The 10,084-nt window shown below is 40.7% G+C and overlaps 1 long non-coding RNA gene across 1 annotated transcript; it reads right to left on the bottom strand.

Moving 5' to 3' along the window:
- Positions 1-3,247: 3,247 nt before the first annotated feature.
- LOC139066278 (uncharacterized) lies at positions 3,248-9,833 on the bottom strand. Its single transcript, XR_011519211.1, has 3 exons — positions 9,427-9,833; positions 9,234-9,356; positions 3,248-3,726 (listed from the first exon to the last, which is right to left on the bottom strand). It is a non-coding gene; the product is annotated as an uncharacterized lncRNA (long non-coding RNA).
- Between the last annotated feature and the right edge of the window lie 251 nt (positions 9,834-10,084).

Raw genomic sequence — 10,084 nt, 5'->3', positions numbered from 1 at the left:
CTAAAACAATAACAACATAACACACATATTATTAACAACTTTAAAAAAAACGCAGGTCATTAAAAGATTATTCGCCTGAAAAACCAGCATGTTTACAGTGTGGATCACAAAGAGACTGGAATGATTCCAGTATGTTTGCGTGATTTTTAGCTTTAAACTTCAGCTTGTCATGGTCTTTCTGCGTCTCACCTCATGTGTCTCCTTTTGTCCTCATTCGTCTCTAGGTGCTCCTTTTGTGTCTTCTAGCGCCCTCATGTGTCGTGTCTGCGTCTTCCTCATGTGTCTCCTGGTGTTCCCCATTTGCCCTCTAGGTTTCCCCCCTCAGACTTCCCTCTCCCAGGTCCTGTGCTCTCTTGGCCCCCTCTTAGCCACGCCCCTGTAGTTTCTTTCTGTAGTGTTTTCCTTTAGTGTCAGCTTCCCCTTAGAATATTAGTTATGGTTCATGCCTTCTGGTCTTTTGTTTTTCTCTTAGGTCATTTTTCTTTGTTACATCCTTTCATTATTTAGTGTGTTTTTTCCCACCAGTGTTTTCTTCCTCCTCCCTGATTTAGTAATTGTGTTCACCTGGTCCCTCTCCCCACACACCTGCAATTCATCTCCCTCTCATCTTCCCAGTCTATTTAAGCCGTCTTGTCTCTGTGTGGTTGTCGGTCCATTGTATTGTTGTCCGCGTGTGTTCGTGCTCTTAGTGAGCTTTTTGTCTCTAGGTTTTTGGTGCTCTAAGAGAGCTTTGGGTGTCCAGTTCTCCAGGACTTTTGGACTTTTGGCTCGCTGCCTTGGATTTATTTTTGTTCTTTTATCCTGCAAAATAAAAGGATTTTTACTTTGAACCAACTTCTGCCTCTTGTCGTCTGGGTTATCTGCATATTTGGGTCCTAAACATCCCCACAACGTGACACAGCTCAGTGTTCCGACTGAATTTGATCAGTTTTTGGACCAGTGTCAATATTTTCAGGAATTTTTCCTGATCACATCTCTAAGGATGGCTAAGACTCCAGGTCAGGGCAGAGGTCCCACCTCAAGTGGGGGAGTCATCAACACATATACTGGACAATTCGTTTCCATAGGCTCCAATAATACGTTTTTTAGCCAAAATGGGAGGACAATTCCACAAAAGGGAAAACAGGGTAGAACACAGAGGTCTCCCGAGTGCTCCACAAGCCGGCAGACGCGCAGCAGACAGGCGCCGCTGCGATCAGAGATGCGCCGAGCTGCCGCTGAAGGGAGGGAGTCCAGACCGATAGTCGGAACCCAGCTCCACCAACATTTCATATTTCAACCCATTTTCAAAAATGCAGCGTTATGTTAAATGCACTGGGTTTTATCCTATTACATTTAAATTTCATGGTTAAACAGTACATGTTAAAATCTAAGCTTAGCTCGGCAGTGACCTAAAATACATAAAAATAATTTTACTTACCGAAAAAAATGAAGTGGAGACTCCTTGGATGCTCTATTAGTGCAATTAATGCCACAGCAAGTCTCTTTGTCCAACAATTGCACAAATAATATCCAAAAACGATTGCACAAATGCTACAACTAATGGTCTAAGTTGAGAGACTAAAAATCGCGGAACAGTTTTCAGGCGAGGCTCAGGCTGAGGCCTTTCTACGGAGCTAGCTCTGCAGTCATGTGGGTCTGATGCTCATTAATTATTCAGAATTTTTGGCATTTAATACACTTAAACAGAGGAGTGACAAAAAAATTCACCCCCCTCAGAATTGTCATGAGTGCAAACTATATCTATTAAACCTAAAACATGTTTTGGATCCAGGCTGTAAACATGTTTATTTCTGCTGTGAAATTGGTATTTTTAACATGGGAGTCAATCATGATTTGCTCTCTTCTGACACCAGCCCCCAGCGGATGAGGGTGGAACTGTAATTGATTTCACTTCCATGTAGGCTTCATTTTCAGACCCGGATTATGGGGACTTGGGGGGAGTTTAAGTATCATGAGCGTGGGAAAGATGGAGCAGCAGGCGGACCAGGACAGCATTTATGATTCGGACACTAAACTAGTCTGTTCTGGTGAAGAGGGAGGGAAGTCAGAAAGTAAGGCTCTCAGTTTACTGGGCTATCTTTGACCCAATCATCATGGTCATGAGCTGTGGTTTATTACAGATAGAACAAAATCACATGTACATTGGACCCAAATGAGTTTTCTCCATTGAGAAAGACTCAGATTAGAGCCACCGCTCCTCCATGTTGATAGGAGCCAGCTGAGGTGGTTTACACATGCGAAGAGAATGCTGGTGTCGGTACCAGATCTGCTCGGGGTCCAATGTCTGGCAAATACGTCACAGTAGATGCTTGAACGACTTATGGAAGTTAAGATACCACGTTCATAAAAGTTACGTTAGCACGTTGACAATGATGATTTTGATTGGTCAGAATGAATTTAGGGTTGTAGTCTTAGCGGTTGTAGTCCTGTAGTCTAAAAATCAACACTTTTCTGAGAAAATATGTGTGAATTTCCAAAGGAAATGTAAAATAAATGCAAAGATAAACGGTGACCCTCAAAGCTCTTGATTTTGATGAAATGGGGCAAAATAAGATATAAGAATTTTATTGAAAAGGCACCAAGCTACATTTTGAATGAATGAATGGATGTATTACTAAGGAAATATACAGATGAATTCCACATTAATACAAACAGACATGGCTTCACATATAAGAACTGTTGTCTTTTGTTGCAGTCTGATGCTGGTGTTATGTAGTTTCACATTCTTTACAAAACAAAGATAATATGGTGTTTTATTGACAAATTACAATTATAAAGAAAGCATTTAGGTGGTAACAAAGAATAATTTATTGACAAAACTGCTGATATCTTTCCAAAACTTATGTGCGAAAGCCGAGTGGACTGGCGCAGGACACTGAGCAGATCTGGTTCCGACACCGGCAGGAGGCCCCTGGGTCGACCCCGAACACGTTGGAGGGACCATCTCTCCACGTTAGCCAGGGAATGCCTGGAGATCCTGCTGGTGGGGCTGGTGAAAGATGCTGAGGAAGAAAAATACTGCAGGCGAAACCTGGCAATGATTTACAGGCCGACGGTTTTCATTTCCTCTCTTCTACTAAAACTGAAGGGGTTACACGTGCACACATTTGTTTATTTTCATTAGGCATAATAAAAAATGGGCATTGCCCCAGGAGAAGAGTCCAAGTAATATTGTTGTTGCTGTGGAGAATATAAACTCACGTACAACCATTTCCTCTATTTTTGCTCCTTGGATCATTTGCATAACTCCCCGGGGTAGAAAAACATTAAAGTCTATTATTAGAGAGCTTATTATTGAACCAAAATTAGATAAATAAATTAGCTGTCTTGTCTTCAACCGCTATCTGGAGCCAGTAAGATGTCATCATGTATTTATTCTACTTCTCTTTTGGCCTAGGACACAGAATCAATAGAAAACAGGAGGGATGCAAAGACTAACTAGCAAATGTGTTTATCAAGTATAAAAGCCTGTTTGTCTATCATCTGTCATGCTCCAGGTAGGACAACTTCAGGAGTCTCTTGCATTGATGTGGACAGTGCGTGAAGTGGAAAAAAAAAACAAGTGCAGCTTCTTCAATAATGGAGGAAGGCTTTTGCAGGTGCACACATGATAAGTCATCAATGAGGTCATCTGATGCTGTGCTGCTTCTGAACTGAGCTGAGTTCATGATAGCCAGGCTACTCAAGTGTTCTTGTGCCGTTAACACCCTCAGCTTGGAGAAGCTGTAATGAGAAGAGGTAGATTCACATCAAACTTCAGCATTGACCCTGTTATGACCAGAAATCCATCATACAAGCAGATTAAAATTTGTTTATGGTCTAAATGAGAAATTACACAATGAAATAAATTAATATTACGACCAAAACAACTAGTAACTAACTATAACTATAATTTTATATATACACATACATACATACATACACACACACACATATATATATTTAGAGAGAGAGAGAGACATTGGAGGGTTTTCCTGCATAAACGACCTGTTTAAGGTCAAAGATCAGATGTCCTCCATCAGGATGTTCTGCTAGAAAGTAAAATCCATCCCATCAATTACAGCAAGTGGTCCAGGTCCTGAAGCAGCAAAGCAGTCACAGACACCACTACTATGTCTAAATTTTGGTATGATGTGTTTTTTTTTTTTTTTGTGGAAATGGACACACGCCTTCCAGAACATTCTGTTTTTGTCTCATTAGTCCACAGAGCCTTTTCTGAGCAATCTTCGAGATCACCATAAGATATTCTTTGATGAAATGGGTCTATGCGTTGTATTTGGTCAACAGAGGTGTGGAACCCCCATGGTGCTATCATTGACACTTCCCGCCTCCCAATAGAAAAATCATGACTTATGACCTCAACCATAGCCAGCTGAGGTCTGCAGAGCACTGAATTAAGTTCTGAGTTCTTTACTATTTGAATTTATTTGGAATGGGGCCGGATGTGTTGCTTTTTGAGATCTTTTAGCTTTATACTATATGAGGTTATTTGCATTTTTAGTGTTTTTCAGTTACTTTTATATTCGTCGTCGTCGTCTTCCTCCGCTTATCCGGGTCCGGGTCGCGGGGGCAGCATCCCAACTAAAGAGCTCCAGACCGTCCTCTCCCCGGCCACCTCCACCAGCTCCTCCGGCAGGACCCCAAGGCGTTCTCGGACCAGAATGGAGAATTAACCTCTTCGACGTGTCCTGGGTCGACCCGGGGGCCTCCTGCCAGCAGGACATGCCCGAAACACCTCCCCACGGAGGCGTCCAGGAGGCATCCTGACCAGATGCCCAAACCACCTCAACTGACTCCTCTCGATCCGGAGGAGCAGCGGTTCTACTCCGAGTCCCTCCCGAATGTCCTAGCTCCTCACCCTATCTCTAAGGCTGAGTCCGGCCACCCTATGGAGGAAACTCATTTCGGCCGCTTGTATCCGCGATCTCGTTCTTTCGGTCATTACCCAAAGCTCATGACCATAGATGAGGATTGGGACGTAAATCGACCGGTAAATCAAGAGCCTGGCTTTCTGCCTCAGCTCCCTCTTCACCACGACAGATCGGCTCAGCGTCCGCATCACTGCAGACGCCGAACCAATCCGCCTGTCGATCTCCCGATCCCTCCTACCCTCACTCGTGAACAAGACCCCGAGATACTTAAACTCCTCCACTTGAGGTAGGACCTCTCTCCCGACCCGGAGTTGGCAAGCCACCCTTTTCCGGTCGAGAACCATGGTCTCAGATTTGGAGGTGCTTTTATATTATCAAAGTATATTTTATGCCTTTATAGAGTGTTCTGCAGCTGACTACAGACTGTAGCATCATTCCAAAGAAAACAAGTGGAAAATAATCTGACAACCTGACATACAAATACACACACACACACACACGCACACACACACACACACAAACACACACACACACACACATTACAGGGTGTATGCTTACTCTTACACAAAGCAGGACTGACTATTTCCTGCCCTTTTTAGATCAATAGTAATCACAAGGCCACAGTGACATAAACAGAGGATCGACTCTTGCACTAATACACAGTCCACTGCAGTTCATTGCAGGACTGTGGAGCCATGAAAGTGAGCAGTGTTTTCTCTGTAGAAATGTTACTAGTGATTTTGGTCAGAGGTGCATGGCACACTGACTTCTGAAAGGAGTCCTTTTGTACAAACACAAAATTCATTTCAGCGCCAGCACGGTGGTCTGATTATACTGAGCAGAGTGAAGGGATACAGGCTGAGAGAGGGGCCAGTTTGAGTTTCTAAGTCTGATGACACAATGTTGCATTACTGTTTTGCCTGGATCTGAAAAGCTCTAAATTGGCAAATACTGAACAATCAACTTGTTTGATAAACAAGATTCTGTCCGAGTCACGACAGCAGCTACATCATGTTGGGAATAATAGATGGAGGAGGGAGATGTGGATGAATTGCTGATGTGATTGCATGGTTGATTTCTACATTTGTGAATGCACACATGTGACTGAGAGAGAATGGGAGTTTTGAAGACCTACATGCAACCAAGGTTTTGAGGATGCAGAAAACATCCATAGCTGGGTCATGGTAGTGTGGCATTGTGGTACCAGCATTCTGGGGTCCTGGTCAGGGCTGTACTGGCCATCAAGCAAGGCTAACTTTGCTCAGTGGGCCATGGTAATTTTGGGCTAGGCCGACAGTCATTCATTAATGACTAGTCTTTCTTTTCCTTTTTTTATGTTGTCAGTGGGCTTACCAGATACGGTTAATAATAGACTGAAAACAGGCCCGTGTATCTCGTTTTTACTAATTATAGCTTAAAATGCGGTATTTTATCATGTCAACTTGGAAATGCCTGATGTTTATATGAGCCAACTGCATCTCTTTCAGCTATGATGTCAGCTCTCCATTAATCTGGATCAAATTTATAAATGTTATCCTCTAATTTTCTGCATTCGCGGAAATTAATCACAAATAATTTATTTTATTTTGCTTTATCTTCAACATTTACAACAAACAAAGCATATTGGGAAATCTGTTCATCCAATCTCCTCCATCTTCCTCAGGTCTTTGGGGACAAGTCTGTGGTCCCTCATACTCATTACGAACACTCCTGTAGAAAAAACTTACATACACAAGCACGTGCACGCACATTGGTGCTCACATGGTGCTCCCACAAGTGTGGACTTGTGCATTTTTCACACATCAGCTAAGGTTGTGGTTGGCACCAAATGCACTATGAATTATTTCCGTGCGCTTTTCAGCAAAAATTGTTATTGTTATATATCCTCATGCGGTTGGTGCAGTGATATTTTGATTCTGTTGTATTTTTGGGGCCCCCTATTTTTTTCTCTCTTTTTCTGCAGGTCGAGAAGTGGATTCTTCTACATCTTTTATAGTTTATTTTTGTGAACTTTTTTCCCCCCACTTCTTCCTTTCTTTTTCCCCCTTTCTCTTTTATTTCTGTCTCCGTAATCGTTGGGTTTTAAAACAACCGAAAATATTTCTAATAAAGTTTTGGTATCAGGTGAGGCAATATAACTGAAGCTATAATGCTCCACCTGTGAGAGTAAAGCTGTAAAGCTTGTTTTCGGCACTCAGACATCAATTCTGATCACTTTACAGCCAGACAGGCCATGGGGAAAAAAGGTTATGTACAACGATCACGGAAGAATGGTCCGGTTCTTCCCCAGAAACAACGTAAATAATTTAACCAAGTAAAGCAAATGTTCCTTCACCATTAACGTAAGCTACAGGGTGCCCTTTCCAGCAAAGATGAGAATCTTTCACAAAGGCAACTGAAAACTCTTCTACTCTCCCTCCGAGGTGAACGGATTCATGCGGGAAATACAGAACCCAAAGGCTTTTGGGATAGTTGTTGAATGAATAGCGATTCATATTTTGAGTTAATATCCTGGAATGTACGGGGGCATCAGGAAGTTAATTAAACTGAAAAAGGTAATGAATATACTCAAACAATATCATCCCAAATTAGTACTTATTCAAGAAACACATTTGCTGGTCAATGAAATTGTTACACTAAGGAAAAGGTGGCCAGGTCGGGTGTTTACAAGCTTACATACAAGGTTCACAGCTGAATCAAAATGTATTTTTAGTCAACCTATATGGCCCTAACACAGACGAACCTAATTTCTGTAACAGATTGTTCCTCTTTCTTGCAGTTCACACACACACTTCGTATTAATTCAGACAGAGCCAAGTATATAGTTTATAAAAATTAATTTAATTCTATATTTCTAAACTAATATACATGACAAAGTATGAATGAAATGATGGTTGTACAAGATAACATACAGTGAATGAAATGATAGAATGTATAGATGTACTGTATATGTAGCAAAACCTTATTAAGTATCTGAGAGATCTTGAAATATCTGGGTTGTAAAATCAGTTTGACTGTATGGTTTTATTCATAAAACCATCCGACACCATCAGGCAGAGTCTACGATACCCCTTTGTGTGACGGTCGCCCTCGGGACCCAGAGATGAAGCAGCCAGGGTGGTGAGATCACCAGGTAAAATGGCTCCTAGGATCTGAAAGAGTCGCAGCTCCCATTGAGTTCAGATATCACTGGCCATGAGATACTACCAGGGTCTGCAAGTTAGACGTTCCACGTCTGAAGTGCTGTAGCATGTGAAACCACTCGCAAGTGTTGCAGAGCGGCTGTGAGTTTGAATAAAAAGAGAGGATGGTCCCAAGTGCTTTGTTCGCCTGGCTGTTCTACCAAGTTTTTGATTGAGATTTTTATCCTTTGTTTTAGCTCCTTGTAATGGTTGTGTTTTGTTTTAGCCTGTGCAGCACTTTGGGCAGCTCCCATGCTGCATTTTAAACGTGCTATATAAATAAACTATGCTATGCTATGCTATGCTATGCTAAGTAAGCTGGCGAAGAACTGGTTCAATCAGGAAGTGATCTTTATTTTTATTAACTGTTGTTGACAAATTTAGACTAATCAGAATTTGACAAGTTTTGAAGGGCATTAACAAATACCTCCTTCACTCAGATACTTAGAGATTATTCTCAGTGTGAAGCAAAAATGTTTTAATCACTAATGATAACATGGTGATTAGTGTGTTCATACTGATAGATTAAATTATTAAACTCAACAAATACTAATCTGGTGCAATTTAAGATCTGAAATAAATCATTACAGGAAAAATATTAACCCATCATTCATTAATGTAAATTATAGGACACATTATTAAAACACTTTGGATTTAAGCGTATTGTTAATTCAACAAGATATAAACTTATGAAGTGTTAAAGTCATTATATGAGCCAGTGAAGATAGGCTTTATTCAAAGAGGGTAGATAAGAGGCCCTGCGTCTTGCAGCCTTGAGGACCCGTGATGTACGCAGGATTGGTTAAGAAGATTGGCTCAAGTTCATAGACTTCATATAGTGTCAGATTGACCTGTATGAACACGTTTGGCCTGCAAGTTAAAAGTTAACTTCTGGTCCATTTTGGTGAACTACTTGGCCATTTGGTACACTACAGAGATTATCTTATAGCTTGTGATAGTTTATTATAAACAAAGTGTGTATCTGCTAAAAAAATAAAAGGTAAAGCACATACTGACAGTATAACAATAAAGTTGGAATACAACATGTAGTTATTTAAACATTGTATATTCAGGTAAAATAGATATAAGTGCTGTCCATAAAACAAAGTTACAACTGGATCAAATAAATAGATGTCTAACCTCTCCAATGTAAAGGAAACAATGTGAACACACAGACCAAGAAGTTTGATGGTAGGAGTTGTTCCAGGAGAACCAGAGAGGGTAAGGACATCAAACCGAACGCCAGCGTCTCCGTCCAGCACGTCTTTAGCCTGCTGAGGGTTCAGGTTCTGTGAAGTTTCTATAAAAATGAAAAGACAGCAACATTATTGAGTATTATTTTGTGTAGAGTGTAATATTTGTGTGCTTACCTGTTCAAACTATGTGTTCTGATCCAAGATTCTGAACTCGGGTAAATCTTCCTCTCCAAGGAACCATGTCTGCTTGATGAGGCAAAAGGAGGTTCAAACTCTCAGAAGACGCCTCCATCACTGAGCTATAGTGTTAGAATAAAAATATTTTAATTTAAAGCAATATTCCTGTATAGTAAATACATTTTGACTCACAAAGATGTTTAGATCAGGTTTACAACTGGTCCAAATGAGGCCTAAACCATTACTGGTTGTGTTGTAACCCAGCACCAAACACACAGTAACCAGTAAACCTCTGGTACCAACAAGGATTATAGGAGGATACACAGAATGTGGTGTTTACTGATGATGTGTGTCTGAATAATTCCTATACCATAATGTACATTCATCCCTTCTTGAATGACATAGCAGTATAAAATCTAAACTATCACGTAGAGCTAATGTTAAGAAAAGTTAATAATATGCTAGTGACTCCTAATAAAATGCTAACAGTTTGATAGTAGTGGGTTTATTTATAATATAGATTATTATCAAATAATATAGATTATTGCAACAAAATTTTCTGTTAGCAGTAAATAGCTAAAGTTTTGGTTGGAAACAAATGCGGTGCATTCATGTGCATTTAAGATAAAACTGCTTGGTCAAAAATTGGTTGATG

Source organism: Nothobranchius furzeri, chromosome 2, assembly GCF_043380555.1.
Source record: "Nothobranchius furzeri strain GRZ-AD chromosome 2, NfurGRZ-RIMD1, whole genome shotgun sequence".
Classification (NCBI taxonomy): Eukaryota; Metazoa; Chordata; class Actinopteri; order Cyprinodontiformes; family Nothobranchiidae; genus Nothobranchius; species Nothobranchius furzeri.
Note: the sequence above shows the minus strand (reverse complement) of the source record. Positions and strands in the feature narration are given on the sequence as shown.